Source organism: Aegilops tauschii, chromosome 3 (assembly GCF_002575655.3).
Source record: "Aegilops tauschii subsp. strangulata cultivar AL8/78 chromosome 3, Aet v6.0, whole genome shotgun sequence".
Classification (NCBI taxonomy): domain Eukaryota; kingdom Viridiplantae; phylum Streptophyta; class Magnoliopsida; order Poales; family Poaceae; genus Aegilops; species Aegilops tauschii.
This window is the reverse complement of record NC_053037.3, coordinates 254099440-254118198: the sequence shown is the minus strand read 5'-3', so window position 1 is coordinate 254118198 and position 18759 is coordinate 254099440.

Here is an 18759-nt window from a genome sequence, read left to right as displayed (position 1 = left end):
GCTTGTGGAATTGGATTAGGAGGTGTGTTATTACAAGATGGCAAACCTGTTGCATACTTTTCTGAAAAATTGAGTGGGCCTAGTCTGAATTATTCTACTTATGATAAAGAACTATATGCTCTTGTTTGGACTTTAGAAACATGGCAACATTATTTATGGCCCAAAGAATTTGTTATGCATTCTGATCATGAATCTTTGAAACATATTAAAAGTCAAGCTAAACTGAATCGTAGACATGCTAAATGGGTTGAATTCATTGAAACTTTCCCTTATGTCATTAAACACAAGAAGGGTAAAGAAAATGTTATTGCTAATGCATTGTCTCGTCGCTATACTATGCTTTCACAACTTGACTTCAAAATATTTGGTTTGGACACCATCAAAGATCAATATGTGCATGATGCTGATTTTAAAGATGTATTGCAGAATTGTAAAGAAGGAAGAACCTGGAACAAGTTTGTCGTTAATGATGGATTTGTGTTCCGTGCTAACAAGCTATGCATTCCAGCTAGCTCTCTTCGTCTTTTGTTGTTGCAGGAGGCGGATGGAGGAGGATTAATGGGACACTTTGGCGTGAAGAAGACGGAGGACGTACTTGCTACACATTTCTTTTGGCCCAAGATGAGACGGGATGTTGAGCGTTTTGTTGCTCGCTGCACTACATGTCAAAAAGCTAAGTCACGACTCAATCCTCATGGTTTATATATGCCTTTGCCTGTACCTAGTGTTCCTTGGGAGGATATATCTATGGACTTTGTTTTAGGTTTACCTCGAACAAAGAAGGGGAGGGATAGCATATTTGTTGTCGTGGATAGATTCTCGAAAATGGCACACTTTATACCATGTCATAAAAGCGATGATGCTGTTAATGTTGCTGATTTGTTCTTTCGTGAAATTATTCGCTTGCATGGTGTGCCAAATACTATTGTTTCAGATCGTGATACTAAATTTCTTAGCCACTTTTGGAGATGTTTATGGGCTAAGTTGGGGACTAAACTGCTTTTTAGTACTACTTGTCACCCCCAAACTGATGGACAAACTGAAGTAGTCAATAGAACATTGTCTACTATGCTTAGGGCTGTTTTCAAGAATAATAAGAAAATGTGGGAAGAATGCTTGCCTCATATTGAATTTGCTTATAATCGTTCATTGCATTCTACTACTAAGATGTGCCCTTTTGAAATTGTGTATGGTTTCCTACCTCGTGCACCAATTGATTTGTTGCCTCTTCCATCTTCGGAGAAGGTTAATTTTGATGCTAAAGAACGTGCTAAATTGATTTAAAAAATGCATGAGTTAACTAAGGACAATATTGAGCTTATGAATGCTAAATATAAACTTGCTGGAGATAAGGGTAGAAAACATGTTGTGTTTGCACCTGGAGATCTTGTTTGGTTACATTTGCTTAAGGATAGATTTCCTAATTTGCGCAAATCAAAGCTAATGCCATGTGCTGATGGTCCTTTTAAGGTGTTAGAGAAAATAAATGATAATGCATAAAACTTGAGCTACCTGCAGATTTTGGGGTTAGTCCCACTTTTAACATTGCAGATTTGAAGCCTTATTTGGGTGAGGAAGATGAGCTTCCGTCGAGCACGACTTCATTTCAAGAAGGGGAGGATGATGAGGACATCAATACCATTGTTACACCCACAACCCCTACTGTTACATATAATGGACCAATTACTAGAGCTCGCGCACGTCAATTAAATTACCAGGTACTTTCGTTTCTTGGTAATGATTCTAATGTTCATGAGAATATGATGCTACCTAAATTGGATACTTTTGTTTTGCTTACAAATGAAGTGCCTGGCTTGGAGAAGGATGAACATTGGAGCAAGAACAAGCATGGAGTTGATGTCATGCGCAAGGGGAACAAGAACGGAGTTACCAGTGATGATTTCAGGACTTTGAAGCCACCATAAGGAGTGAATGAAGCCTTGGACGAAATATGCAAGATGCCACTTCATAAATTTCGTCCAGAGGCTATTCTAGGTGCTGCGTCACCTTATTATTGGGCTAGGCCCATGTAATTTCGAAATACATAAGTAGAGGCTGTTTTTAGAGTCCGTGTGTGTGGGGAAACAAGAGATAGGGTTGGTTTCGGACCCCTTCTCCAAGGGCCACGAAATTCCCCCTTCTTCCTCCATATATACAGCCCTTAGGGCACCGTTCAGACTTTGGGTTTTGTTTAGATTAAAAGTTCGCCATAGCTGCAACTTCGCGTACTTCGTTTGTGTTCAACGACCAGACAAAGGCGTCACAGAACCCCACCTTGATCAATAAAGCTTTCATCTTATATTCGCAATATCCAGATTGCAATCTCAGTTTCTTGCTTGTTCTTCGTTTGCTCGCAGGAAACAGACCCTCGTGGTCAGGTTGATCGTGCTCCGGCGTGGTCAATAACCTCTCGGAGTTGGTTTAGCGATTGCTAAGGCGCGACGTCATCGCACGTTCGTAGTAGGATCGTCAAAGTCGACTTCCACCAAAGCGATATCCATCATCTCATCGAAAGACGGGACACCTTTGCCTCTATCATATACATGAGTAACTTTCATAGTTAATAAAATATAAAGCTAAAATATTATCACAAGAAGTAGAAGGCATGAATGTATTGCAACTCAGTTTACACATATAAGTGAAGCTCTTATTCATATGAAAAGATTGACAATATTCATCATTAAACCATCCCAACATTGGTGAATAAACCTTACTTGCATCAAATTTACATGCTACCACATGCTTAAATAAGCAAACATGCAATAAGTCATTCGACACATAATCATCACCAAGATTAGAGGTCATATCAAAATGATTAAACATTGATTCTTTTGCATCAACAGTTAATTCATTGGGTGCACTCAAAATTGTTGGTACTTCAGTTGTTTGATCACATGACGCATTCATGACAGTAACATGATTCTCTAAAATAGGTGATGCACTCAAATCAACAGGTAACTCAACACATGATGTATTCAAGTTAACTAGGCATGCATCATTCTCATGTGAAGTTATATCATCAATACCTTTACAGTTACCTTGTCGCAAAGATGTAGCTGATGTAGGTACGGATGATGGCAATGTACCATACTGTTGAGATGATGTCGCGCTCACAATCTGAGGTGTGGCTGCTCTAGTAGGTGCAACGGTGGAGGAACCAAGCGGTGGTGGTGAGCATGAACTAGAATAGTAGTTGTTGTAGTCACCCAATGCTTCCTCCTGTAACTGTCTCTCAAAGGTACAAGCACGAACATACATACCAGTAATGCAACGGGGAATATACTGAAATCGTGCCTGAATATCATGGTTCAAACCACCAAAAAATCTATTCATTATATCATCCTCAGATTCTTCTATGTCACAATGATGCATATAAGATTTGAACTCTTGGTAGTAAGCATGAACAGTGTTGTTGCCTTGTTTAAATTGTTCAAATTTGTGAAGCAATTCACGGCGATAGTAAGGAGGGAAAAATTGTTGTCTCATTACATCTTTCAAATCTTTCCAAGTTGTGGGTTGGTTATCAATGTTTTTCTTACAATGCACACTCCACCAAACAGAAGCAAAACCAGTAAATGCTCTAGTGGCAGCTCGTACTCGCTCAAGTTCAGAAAAGTCATGGTGACTAAAAACTTGTTCTACTTCATGCTCCCAAGCTAGATAAATAGCAGGATTAAATCTACCCTCAAATGACGGTAAAGAGATAACCTGACCATGTGCTTGTGTGTGTTGTCCCAACTCTCGTGATGGTGATGATGTGTCCGTCGTCCAAGAACTTCTATCTCCGGAACCTGTCATGATTAGTAGAAACAAGAAACAAAATTCGAGAATAATGTTCCTATGAACTACTAGGATGTGGTTGTAAAGTGCTCACAGTAAAGCAAATATCAATATCTTACAAGTTCTTACCATGCGGCAGGTGGTGACAGGCAACCAGCGGTGTCAAATAACTCCGAAGATTGTGTAAAGCGATTGCCAGGGGAACGTACGTATACACGGTGTAGAAATATGTGGAGCTGGGTTGGCTATATATGGTAGCAAAAGATTAGCAATAATCAATTCAAAGATGCTATGTTGAATAAACGCTCAACGACGGTACTGTGCTGGTCCTAGGCTAGACCGGACTAGAGACGCGAGCCTAGAACACTAATGAGGTCATGGCGTAGCACAACTAGCATCAATGAAGGATACTAAGTAGCTCTGGACAGCAAGATATAAGTGAAGATCACAACGGCAGTAAAGATAATGATGAAAAACAACTGCCAAGCAGGATATACAACAACCATCTCTCCAACTTTCCTCTTGAAAAGTTTGAGCCAATTTTTTGATAACTTTTTTCAAAGAATGCTACTAACTCAAGCTTTCCAATGCAAAAAGAATCACTCAATTCTGAGTTGATATGAGGAGTCAAAAAAAATTCTAAAACTGGCTTGAAAAACTAAAACAAGCTCTGTTCACGAACTTCGGAGGGCAAAACCACCTATTTAGAAGCCGATTTTGAGGTGTCAAATATTGAACTAGCTTCTGCAACTATTTAGATGCGGTTTGTCGCTAGCTTTCATTTGAATACTCGCGGAGCCAAAACGGACTTCGTATGAGGAAGTTACGCCTGTTTTACTGATCAGTGCACAAAACAGATTCCAATCCGAATTCAACTATGAGATTGAGTCTAGATAGATTCGAATTTTGTTTTTTTCTTCTCTCTTTTTTTTCCTCACACTTTTTTTCTTTTCCTTTCTCTTTTTTTCTCTGACTCTTTTTTTTTTACTTTTTTCTCTGTCCTTTTTTTTCTCTGTCCCTCTTTCCAAAACAAACTAGATAAGATGCAGATTGGATTAAGCGAAGATGTGAACGATCTCAACTATGATTATGACAATGAACGGTGGCTAGCACATGGTGGAAATTGATGGATGGGTGGTGGACAGCGGAAGGGATAACGATGTAGCGGCAGCGTGACTAATGTGAACAGAACTCAAAACTCTGAACGAACTAGACACTAAGACCAGCAACTCGACACGACGATGCAACAGATAATTCAATAACGCAAACAATGAAAAGAAAATTGCAAAGGCTCAGATTGGCTTGGACAAAGGATGAATAGATCTAACTTTTTTTGTGGCTTTTTCTTGGACAATAGGTAAGAAAATAAATCTAATCTAGGGAAAGCTGGAAATTCTCACCGAGCAACCTGAAAACTGATACCACTTGATTCTTTTGATGAGATGATAACTATCGATTTGGTGGAGCCGACTTTGACGATCCGACTACAAACGTGCACGACGTTGCGCCTTAGCAATCGCTAAACCAATCTCCCGAGGTTACTGACGTTGCTGGTAGCACGATCAGCCTGACCACGAAGGTCTATTCCTGCACGCAATCGAAGAACAAGCAAAGATATGATAAAGCAATCTGAATATTGCGAATATATATGAAGTATTGATAATGGTCGGGATCCGTAAGCGGTCTTGGTCTGGTCATTGGACACAAACGAAGTACACGAAGTTGCAATGGCTAACTTTTAACTAAACAAATCCCAAGAAAAAAGCTACTAGATGGATCTACTTATATAGGAGCAAGGGGTGGCGGCCAAGGAGGTGAGAGGACGCCCCAAGGCAGCCTAAAACCAACCCTAGGTCGTACAAGGCTCATGGGCCCAAGTGGAGGTGATGCAACACCTTTGGACTTGTTGTTTGACTCGGATTCTGCTGCAGCGTCAGATTGTATCGTCCATATCTCAACGCTCCGGACGAATTTAAAGGTGAATCCAATTGGGTTGGAAAGAGGACGAAATCTACTTTCCAACAAAAAAAGAATCACCCAATTCGGAGTCCGTATGAAAAAGTTGTTGGCGTTTTGAGTCAGGTATGTGTGTGCAGTCCGAATCTGAATCCAGAACGTGAGAGACTTGGACTCTATCTTCTCTTGGCCCAAAAGTGACGTGAGAGGTCTTTTTGAACAGAACCTAAACTTCTTTTCCCCTATCTTCATATGTGGATTGTACAAATGTCCCATACACCTGATAAATATGCATGTATGCAATATTTTTGGTCGTATCCAAGGTAGTCATGTCCTCATCAGCCAGCCTAGTGAGGCTGCCCCTGAGGAGGTCTTGTGATAGAGGCAAAGGTGTCCCGTCTTTCGATGAGATGATGGATATCACTTTGGTGGAAGTCGACTTTGACGATCCGACTACGAACGTGCGAGGACGTCGCGCCTTAGCAATCGCTAAACCAACTCCGAGAGGTTATCGACCACGCCGGAGCACGATCAACCTGACCACGAGGGTCTGTTTCCTGCGAGCAAACGAAGAACAAGCAAGAAACTGAGATTGCAATCTGGATATTGCGAATATAAGATGAAAGCTTTATTGATCAAGGTGGAGTTCTGTGACGCCTTTGTCTGGTCGCTGAACACAAACGAAGTACGCGAAGTTGCAGCTATGGCGAACTTTTAATCTAAACAAAACCCAAAGTCTAAACGACGCCCTAAGGGCTGTATATATGGAGGAAGAGGGGGGGAATTTCGTGGCCCTTGAGGAAGGGGTCCGAAACCAACCCTATCTCTTGTTTCCCCACACATACGGACTCTAAAAACAACCTATACTGATGTATTTCGAAATTACATGGGCCTGGCCCAATAATAAGGTGACGCAGCACCTAGAATAGCCTCTGGACGAAAGTTATGAAGTAGCATCTTGTATATTTCGTCCAAGGTTTCATGCACGCATTATGGTGGCTTCAACGTCTTGAAATCATCACTTGTAACTCCGTTCTTGTTCCCCATGCGCATGCCATCATCTCCATGCTTGTTCTTGCTCCAATGTTCATCCTTCTCAAAGCTAGGCCCTTCATTTGTAAGCAAAACAAATGTATCCAATTTAGGCAGCATCATATTCTCATGAATATTAGAATCATTACCAAGAAACGAAAGTACCTGGTAATTTAATTGGCGTGCGCGAGCTCTAGTAATTGGTCCAGTATGTATAGCAGCAGGGGCTGTGGGTGTAACAATGGTATTGATGTCCTCATCATCCTCCCCTTCTTGAAATGAAGTCGTCCTCGACGGAAGCTCATCTTCCTCACCCAAATAAGGCTTCAAATCTGCAATGTTAAAAGTGGGACTAACCCCAAAATCAGCAGGCAGCTCAAGTTTATATGCATTATCATTTATTTTCTCTAACACCTTAAAAGGACCATCAGCACGTGGCATTAGCTTTGATTTCGCAAATCAGGAAATCTATCCTTACGCAAATGTAACCAAACAAGATCTCCAGGTGCAAACACAACATGTTTTCTACCCTTATCTCCAGCAAGTTTATATTTAGCATTCATACGCTCAATGTTTTCCTTAGTTAACTCATGCATTTTTAAGATCAATTCAGCACGTTGTTTAGCATCAAAATTAACCTTCTCCGAAGATGGAAGAGGCAACAAATCAATAGGTGCACGAGGTAGGAAACCATACACAATTTCAAAAGGGCACATCTTAGTAGTAGAATGCAATGAACGATTATAAGCAAACTCAATATGAGGCAAGCATTCTTCCCACATTTTCTTATTATTCTTCAAAACAGCCCTAAGCATAGTAGACAATGTTCTATTGACTACTTCAGTTTGTCCATCAGTTTGGGGGTGACAAGTAGTACTAAAAAGCAGTTTAGTCCCCAACTTAGCCCATAAACATCTCCAAAAGTGGCTAAGAAATTTAGTATCACGATCGGAAACAATAGTATTTGGCACACCATGCAAGCGAATAATTTCACGAAAGAACAAATCAGCAACATTAACAGCATCATCGCTTTTATGACATGGTATAAAGTGTGCCATTTTCGAGAATCTATCCACGACAACAAATATGCTATCCCTCCCCTTCTTTGTTCGAGGTAAACCTAAAACAAAGTCCATAGATATATCCTCCCAAGGAACACTAGGTACAGGCAAAGGCATATATAAACCATGAGGATTGAGTCGTGACTTAGCTTTTTGACATGTAGTGCAGCGAGCAACAAAACGCTCAACATCCCGTCTCATCTTTGGCCAAAAGAAATGTGTAGCAAGTACGTCCTCTGTCTTCTTCACGCCAAAGTGTCCCATTAATCCTCCGCCATGCGCCTCCTGCAACAACAAAAGACGAAGAGAGCTAGCTGGAATGCATAGCTTGTTAGCACGGAACACAAATCCACCATTAACGACAAACTTGTTCCAGGTTCTTCCTTCTTTACAATTCTGCAATACATCTTTAAAATCAGCATCATGCACATATTGGTCTTTGATGGTCTCCAAACCAAATATTTTGAAGTCAAGCTGTGAAAGCATAGTATAGCGACGAGACAATGCATCAGCAATAACATTTTCTTTACCCTTCTTGTGTTTAATGACATAAGGGAAAGTTTCAATGAATTCAACCCATTTAGCATGTCTACGATTCAGTTTAGCTTGACTTTTAATATGTTTCAAAGATTCATGATCAGAATGTATAACAAATTCTTTGGGCCATAAATAATGTTGCCATGTTTCTAAAGTCCGAACAAGAGCATATAGTTCTTTATCATAAGTAGAATAATTCAGACTAGGCCCACTCAATTTTTCAGAAAAGTATGCAACAGGTTTGCCATCTTGTAATAACACACCTCCTAATCCAATGCCACTAGCATCACATTCAAGCTCAAAAGTCTTATTAAAATCAGGAAGTTGGAGTAAAGGAGCATGTGTCAACTTATCTTTCAATACCGTGAAGGCTTCTTCCTGTGCGGTACCCCAAACAAAAGGCACATCCTTCTTTGTAAGCTCGTTGAGAGGTGCAGCAATGGTGCTAAAATCTCTCACAAAACGCCTATAGAAACCAGCGAGTCCAAGAAAACTCCGCACTTGTGTGACCGTTTTGGGCTGCGGCCAACTCTCAATAGCTTCAATCTTGGCTTTATCAACTTCAATTCCCTGTGGAGTAACAACATAGCCAAGAAAAGATACTCGGTCGGTGCAAAAGGTGCACTTCCCAAGGTTACCAAACAAACGTGCATCACGTAGAGCAATAAAAACAGCACGTAAATGTTCCAAATGTTCTTCCAAAGATTTGCTATAAATCAGTATATCATCAAAATAGACTACCACAAATCGTCCAATGAAAGCACGTAAAACTTCGTTCATTAGTCTCATGAAAGTACTAGGTGCATTAGTTAACCCAAAAGGCATGACTAACCACTCATATAAACCAAACTTAGTTTTAAAGGCAGTTTTCCATTCATCTCCCAATTTCATACGAATTTGATGGTATCCACTACGCAAATCAACTTTGGAGAATATTGTAGAGCCACTCAATTCATCAAGCATATCATCTAGCCTAGGAATAGGATGACGATAACGAATAGTAATATTATTAATGCCTCTACAATCAACACACATACGCGACGTACCATCCTTTTTAGGCACGAGTATAATAGGAACAGCACAAGGACTAAGAGATTCGCTTATATAACCTTTGTCAAGCAGCTCCTGTACTTGACGCATAATCTCCTTCGTCTCCTCTGGATTGGTACGGTATGGTGCACGGTTGGGTAGCGATGCACCGGGAATTAAGTCAATTTGATGCTCAATCCCTCGAATAGGTGGTAATCCCGGTGGCACGTCTTGTGGGAAGACATCAGCGAACTCCTGCAAAATGTTAGTGACAGCAGGGGGCAAAGAGGAAGGCACGTCCTCGAATGAAAATAATGCCTCTTTGCACACAAAAGCATAGCAAACAGATTTGTGGAAATCTAGTTCATCAATATCAGATTTTGTGGCAAGTAAACATGCACTTTTCAATTTAATTTCAGAAACAACACTAGATGGTTTATTATTAGGTTTCATTTGTTGCTCAAATTCCTTTGCCACAATCTGATTTTCACTCTTATTTTTCTCCTGTTTTGCTTTATTAGCTCTATTAATGTCATCTTTCAAAATGGAATCAGGAGTCATAGGAAGCAAAGTAATATTTTTATCCTTATGAACAAGAGTATACTGATTGTTTCTACCATGGTGTACAGAATTTTTATCAAATTGCCATGGTCTACCTAGTAATAAGGAACATGCTTGCATGGGTACCACATCACAATCAACATAATCAGCATATGTAGAGATACTAAAATGCACATGAACGGTACGTGTTACCTTAACCTTGCCGCTGTTGTTGAACCATTGGATGTAGTAAGGATGTGGATGTGGTCTTGTGGTGAGAGATAGCTTCTCCACCATCTCCATGCTAGCCAAGTTGTTACAGCTCCCTCCATCGATGATGACGCGAACAGAACGTTCCTTCACAACTCCCTTTGTATGGAACAAATTATGCCTCTGATTTTGCTCTGCTTGTGTGACCTGCACACTCAAAACACGTTGAGCAACTAAACATTCATACCTGTCAGCGTCTTCAGGAGCCATGTATTGCGTCTCATTTTCAGAATCATCTCCACCATGTTCTTCACGTGTAATAAGAGCCAAAGTCTCCTCATCATAGTCACTAGCGGACTCATACCCACCATCCTCAGTAGCAATCATGACACGCTGAGATTTGCATTCTCTCGCAAAATGTCCTCTTCCCTTACAACGACGACAAATAATATCACTTGTGTGCCCTGTCGATGCCATGGAAGAAGAAGAGCTCTGCGCAGGCCCGGCAGGCGTGCTCTTGGCAAAGAGTGGTGGTTGTGCCTGCTTTCTTGTATCACGGCTGGAGGTGGCACCTGATGGAGGTGATGGTGAAGTGGAAGTAGAAGATGCACGCGGTGTCCATGATGAAGGTCGACCTGCAGAAAAGTTAGTTCGCGCCAATGGCTGTCGATCCTGCACTTCACGTTCAGCTTTACAAGCAAGATGGAATAAACGAGTGATATTATTATAATCCTTATACTCTAGAATGGTCTGAATCTCTTTATTTAATCCACCCATAAAACGTGCAAGCATAGCTTCATTCTCCTCAACAATACCACATCTAATCATGCCAGTTTGTAATTCCTGATAATATTCTTCTACAGAATTTTTCCCTTGTCTTAAACGCTGCAATTTTTGAAGTAATTCACGTTGATAATATGGTGGAACCCAACGAGTACGCATAGCAGTTTTCAAAGCAGCCCAAGTAGTTGGAACAGGATATAATCTACAATGTTCAGACCACCAAACACATGCAAAGCTAGTGAAAGCACAAACAGCAGCAGGAACACGTCTCTCCTCAGGATATTGTAAACATGTAAATCGTTGTTCAGTTTCTAACTCCCAAGTAAGATATATATCAGGAACATATCTACCCTCAAATGGTGGAATATTCAATTTCAGTTTAGGGAGATGGTCATGATCTCGTACCTGAGGTGGTGGTGCCGGCCTACCGTTGCGAATATATACCTGAGGTCGACCTGCTGGTGGTGGTGCTGGTGGCTGCACGTAGTTCTGATTTTGATCAACCTCATCCTCATAATCGCCCGCATAATCGTCATCCTCCTCAGCCGCCGCAGGAGCAGGAGCCAAAGAAGCATCAACAGTAGGTGCAGCAGCACCCGAATTTTGACCAATCTCAATTGGAACGCGCTGTGCCCGTCCCACTTGATTTGGAAGGCGGCGTTGGAGATGTGGTTGTTGTTGTTGTAGAGGTGCGACATGTGCAGCCGGTGGTGGTTGGGGAAGACGCTTGAGTAATTCAGTAAACTTGTTATCCAGCTTTGTCTCAAACGACTTCTCCACGGCATCTATCTTCTCCATAGCCTCTTCAAATCTGTTTAGCACATCTCCCACCTGGCCACTCATCATTTGCTGAAATTTATCATGCAACTCCTTGTTCGTCATGTTCTCCCAATCAGTCTCATCGGCTTGTGAACCTGCCATGGTTAGCAGCAAAAGAAACACAAAAGAATATGATCCTGCAGACTACTAGAAGTGGTGGTGATGGTGGTGTGTCACAAAACCTTCAAGCGAATCTCAAATTCTTACCAGTTCTTACCCAGCAGCAGGTGGTGATCGGCAACCGTTGTAGTCAAAAACTCTCAAAGCTTGGATATAGCGATTACCAGGAAGAGTCAAACGCACGATGTAGACTTATGTGGAGCTGGGAAGGCTTATAATATGGTAGCAAAATGGTAAGCAATAATCAATTCAGAGATGCAAAGTTGAATAAACGCTCAACGACGGTACTGTGCTGGTCCTAGGCTAGACCGTGCTAGAGACGCGAGCCTAGAACACTAACAAAATCACGGCGCTGCACGTAAACAAGGGAAAAGCACACTCTGGAATTTTTTTTCGCTCTTTTTTTTTGCGCTCTTTTTTTTTTGCGCTCCTCCTTTTTTTTTTAGCGAAAAATCACTATAATGGCGAGTGTCTCAAAACTCTTCCCAGGTCAAACTGACAGGATGGGCACAAAATTTTTTGACTATTTTTTTTTCGGAAATCAGGGCAGCGACGACGAAAAAGTGCGACAAAAAATCACTATGATGGCGAGTGTCTCAAAACACTACCCGGGGCCTAAAAATACGATAGGGAAAAAATATTTTTGGTTGCCGAAATTTTGGCCTAAAAACTGCCCGGGGGTCTCCAGACTTTTTTTTTTCCGAGACCTACTCAGGCAAGGAAACACGAAACGGAAAATATATGGATCTCTAAAACCAACCGAATATGAAAAGAACTCGGATTGGTGGTGGATATATGGCGGTAGGATATGGCAGCGGTGGTGGTATATGGTAGCGGTAGTGGTATATGGATACGGATCGGTGGTGGTATATGGATACGGATTGGTGGTGGTATATGGATACGGATGCAAAACGGTGGCGGATAAGCAATGGTGGTAGATGGCAAGGCGATGATGATGGTGCGGCGGCGGCGTGACAACTTATGACCAGAACTCGAAACTCTAAAAGACTAGGCTCTAAGACCAGCAACTTGACACGACGATGCAACCGCAAATTCAACAAAGCAAAAACCCTAAAAAGATTATGCAAAGGCTCAGATTGGTTCGGATATGATGAACTAACCCTAATTTTTTTTGTGGCTTTTTCGTGGACTGTAGGTATGAAGAACAGACTCGATCTAAACTATGAAAAACTGTAAAATCTCACCGAGCAACCTGGAAATCTGATACCACTTGATAGAGGCAAAGGTGTCCCGTCTTTCGATGAGATGATGGATATCGCTTTGGTGGAAGTCGACTTTGACGATCCGACTACGAACGTGCGAGGACGTCGCGCCTTAGCAATCGCTAAACCAACTCCGAGAGGTTATCGACCACGCCGGAGCACGATCAACCTGACCACGAGGGTCTGTTTCCTGCGAGCAAACGAAGAACAAGCAAGAAACTGAGATTGCAATCTGGATATTGCGAATATAAGATGAAACCTTTATTGATCAAGGTGGAGTTCTGTGACGCCTTTGTCTGGTCGCTGAACACAAACGAAGTACGCGAAGTTGCAGCTATGGCGAACTTTTAATCTAAACAAAACCCAAAGTCTAAACGACGCCCTAAGGGCTGTATATATGGAGGAAGAGGGGGGGAATTTCGTGGCCCTTGAGGAAGGGGTCCGAAACCAACCCTATCTCTTGTTTCCCCACACATACGGACTATAAAAACAACCTATACTGATGTATTTCGAAATTACATGGGCCTGGCCCAATAATAAGGTGACGCAGCACCTAGAATAGCCTCTGGACGAAAGTTATGAAGTAGCATCTTGTATATTTCGTCCAAGGTTTCATGCACGCATTATGGTGGCTTCAACGTCTTGAAATCATCACTTGTAACTCCGTTCTTGTTCCCCATGCGCATGCCATCATCTCCATGCTTGTTCTTGCTCCAATGTTCATCCTTCTCAAAGCTAGGCCCTTCATTTGTAAGCAAAACAAATGTATCCAATTTAGGCAGCATCATATTCTCATGAATATTAGAATCATTACCAAGAAACGAAAGTACCTGGTAATTTAATTGGCGTGCGCGAGCTCTAGTAATTGGTCCAGTATGTATAGCAGCAGGGGCTGTGGGTGTAACAATGGTATTGATGTCCTCATCATCTTGGCGTCGTCCGCCTCGCGAGGCTTGGCTCCTCGCGAGGGTCTTGAGTGGTCGCTGACGAAGATGGGCCATACCAGGCCGCTGGCTGAGCCACGCCCTGGGCCGCAGGCAGGCAAGTCTGGGGACTCCCGTTCCCAGAACGCCGAGATCTGGTGAGTTTTGGATTTATGGGGATTTATAAAATGAGATTTGAAATGTTTGAGGACGAGCCAGGACGCCGGTATGGTTGTAATTCATTCCCATTCCTCGCATGGGACCTAAACATGCACCCAAGGACACATGTATAATTTTTCTAGCCATTTTGGTGAACTGGAGCATGTATTTGTAGTTCGGATTTGAATTATGGACATTAAACGCCTAGGAAACCCAATTGGTGTATAAAAGGGCCAAACGAACCCTGAATAAGTTTAAATTTCAGCATGGATATCCTGTTGTTCCGTGTTGCATGTAGAAGAAAATACGAGGGTAGAAGAGGGAGCAATTATCGTTTGGCCCACAAGGGGACATGTTTCCTTATCGAAACCACAAGGGTTCTTGCGACAGGCTCCGGTTTGTAAGAGGCTTGTAATAAAGCTTGGCCCAAATTGGCATTGTTTTTACATGACATATATGTGCCATGACGTGACACCATGCCACCTTTGATGACTTTCTGGTGAGTTTTGGATTTATGGGAATTTAAAAACCAAGATTCGAAATGTTTGAGGACGAGCCAAGACGCCGGTACGGTTGTAATTTGTTCCCATTCCTGGCATGGGACCTAAACATGCACCCAAGGACACATGTATAATTTTTCTAGCCATTTTGGTGAACTGGAGCATGTATTTGTAGTTCAGATTTGAATTATGGACATTAAATGCCTAGGAAACTCAATTAGTGTATAAAAAGGCCAAACGAACCCTGAATAAGTTTAAATTTCAGCACGGATATCCTGTCGTTTCCATGTTGTCCGTAGAAGAAAATACAAGGCGAGAAGAGGCAGTGATTACGTGTCGCTCACAAGGGGAACACGTTTTCCTATCGAAACCATGAGGCTTCTTTGAGAGAAGTTCCGGTTTGTAAGAGGTCTGTAATAAAGCTTGGCCCAAATTGGACAATGTTTTACCACAACATATGTGTGCCATGACGTAACACCATGCCACCTTTGATGACTTCTGGTGAGTATAGGATTTACGGGAATTTAAAAACCAAGATTCCAAATGTTTGAGGACGACCCAGGATGCCGGTACGGTTGTAATTCGTTCCCATTCCTGGCATGGGACCTAAACATGCACCCAAGGACACATCTATAAATTTTCTAGCCATTTTGGTGAACTGGAGCATGTATTTGAAGTTCAGATTTGAATTATGGACATTAAATGCCTAGGAAACTCAATTAGTGTATAAGAAGGCCAAACGAACCCTGAATAAGTTTAAATTTCAGCACGGATATCCTCTCGTTCCATGTTGCCCGTAGAAGAAAATAGAAGGCAAAAAGAGGCAGTGATTATGTTTCGCCCACAAGGGGGACACATTTCCCTATCGAAACCACAAGGCTTCTTTCAGAGAAGCTCCGGTTTCTAAGAGGCTTGTAATAAAACTTGCGCCCAAATGGACAAAAAAAATTCCTCGACATATATGTGCCATGTCGTGACACCATGCCAGGTTTCATGATTTTCGGGTGAGTTTTGGATTTACGTGATTTAAAAACCGAGATTCTTCTCACGAAATGTTTTCAAATAGCACACGGTTCGCTCACGAAAGTCGTGTGCCTACCGAACCGTGGCCGATGATGATAGAGGCGAAGGTGTCCCGTCTTTTGATGAGATGGTGGCTATCGTTTTTGGTGGAGTAGATTTTGACAATCCGACTACGAACGTGCGAGGAGGTCGCGCCTTAGCAATCGCTAAACCAACTCCGAGAGGTTATTGACCACGCCAGAGCACGATCAACCTGACCACGAGGGTCTATTTCGTGCAAGCAAATGAAGAACAAACAAGAAACTAAGATTGCAATCTGGATATTGTGAATATAAGATGAAAGCTTTATTGATCAAGGTGGGGTTCTGTGACGTCTTGGTCTGGTCGTTGAACACAAACGAAGTACGCGAAGTTGCAGCTATGGCGAACTTTAATCTAAACAAAACCCAAAGTCTAAACGACGCCCTAAGGGGTGTATATAAGGAGGAAGAGGGGGGAATTTCGTGGCCCCTTCTAGGAGGGGTCCGAAACCAACCCTAACTCTATTTTCCCACATATACGGACTCTAAAAATAACCTATACTTCTATATTTCGAAATTACATGGGCCTGGCCCAATAATAAGGTGACGCATCACCTATAATAGCCTCTTGACGAAATTTGTGAAGTGGCATCTTGTGTATTTCGTCCAAGCCTTCAAGAACTCATTACGGTGGCTCCAAAGTCCTGAAATCATCGGTTGAAACTCCGTTCTTGTTTCCCTTGTGCATGCCATCATCTCCATGCTTGTTCTTGCTCCTATGTTCATCCTTCTCCAAGCTAGGCCCTTCATTTGTAAGCAAAACAAATGTATCCAATTTAGGCAGCATCATATTCTCATGAACATTAGAATCATTACCAAGAAACGAGAGTACCTGGTAATTAACTTGGCGTGCGCGAGCTCTAGTAATTGGTCCAGTATGTATAGCAGCAGGGGCTGTGGGTGTAACAGTGGTATTGATGTCCTCATCATCCTCCCCTTCTTGAAATGAAGTCGTCCTGGACGGAAGCTCATCTTCCTCACCCAAATAAGGCTTCAAATCTGCAATGTTAAAAGTGGGACTAACCCCAAAATCTACAGGCAACTCAAGTTTATATGCATTATCATTTATTTTCTTTAACACCTTAAAAGGACCATCAGCACGTGGCATTAGCTTTGATTTACGGAAATTAGGAAATCTATCCTTACGCAAATGTAACTAAACAAGATCTCCAGGTGCAAACACAACATGTTTTCTACCCTTATCTCCAGCAAGTTTATATTTAGCATTCATACGCTCAATGTTTTCCTTAGTGAACTTATGCATTTTTAAGATCAATTCAGCACGTTGTTTAGCATCAAAATTGACCTTCTCCGAAGATGGAAGAGGCAACAAATCAATAGGTGCACGAGGTAGGAAACCATACACAATTTCAAAAGGGCACATCTTAGTAGTAGAATGCAGCGAGCGATTATAAGCAAATTCAATATGAGGCAAGCATTCTTCCCACATTTTCTTGTTATTCTTCAAAACAGCCCTAAGCATGGTAGACAATGTTCTATTGACTACTTTAGTTTGTCCATCAGTTTGGGGATGACATGTAGTACTAAAAAGCAGTTTAGTCCCCAACTTAGCCCATAAACATCTCCAAAAGTGGCTAAGAAACTTAGTATGACGATCTGAAACAATTGTATTTGGCACACCATGCAAGCGAATAATTTTACTAAAGAACAAATCAGCAACATTAGTAGCATCATCGCTTTTATGACATGGTATAAAATGTGCCATTTTCGAAAATCTATCCACGACAACAAATATACTATCCCTCCCCTTCTTAGTTCGAGGTAAACCTAAAACAAAGTCCATAGATATATCCTCCCAAGGAACACTAGGTACATGCAAAGACATATATAAACCATGAGGATTGAGTCGTGACTTAGCTTTTTGACATGTAGTGCAGCGAGCAACAAAACGCTCAACATCCCGTCTCATCTTTGGCCAAAATAAATGTGTAGCAAGTACATCCTTTGTCTTCTTCACACCAAAATGTCCCATTTATCCTCCTCCATGCGCCTCCTGCAACAACAAAAGACGAACGGAGCTAGCTGGAATGCATAGCTTGTTAGCACGAAACACAAATCCATCATTAACGACGAACTTGTTCCATGTTCTCCTTTCTTTACAATTCATCATCATGCACATATTGATCTTTGATGGTCTCCAAACCAAATATTTTAAAGTTAAGTTGTGAAAGCATAGTATAACAACGAGACAATGCATCAGCAATAACATTTTCTTTACCTTTCTTGTGTTTAATGACATACGGGAAAGTGATAGAGGCAAAGGTGTCCCGTCTTTCGATGAGATGATGGATATCGCTTTGATGGAAGTCGACTTTGACGATCCGACTACGAACGTGCGATGACGTCGCGCCTTAGCAATCGCTAAACCAACTCCGACAGGTTATTGACCACGCCGGAGCACGATCAACCTGACCACGAGGGTCTGTTTCCTGCGAGCAAACGAAGGACAAGCAAGAAACTGAGATTGCAATCTGGATATTGCGAATATAAGATGAAAGCTTTATTGATCAAGGTGGGGTTCTGTGATGCCTTTGTCTGGTCGTTGAACACAAACGAAGTACGCGAAGTTGCAGCTATGGCGAACTTTTAATCTAAACAAAACCCAAAGTCTAAACGACGCCCTAAGGGTTGTATATATGGAGGAAGAGGGGGGAATTTTGTGGCCCTTGGGGAAGAGGTCCGAAACCAACCCTATCTCTTGTTTCCCCACACATACGGACTCTAAAAATAGCCTATACTCAAGTATTTCGAAATTACATGGGCCTGGCCCAATAATAAGGTGACGCAGCACCTAGAATAGCCTCTGGACGAAAGTTATGAAGTAGCATCTTGTATATTTCGTCCAAGGCTTCATGCACGCATTATGGTGGCTTCAACGTCCTGAAATCATCACTTGTAACTCCGTTCTTCTCCCCCATGAGCATGACATCATCTCCATGCTTGTTCTTGCTCCAATGTTCATC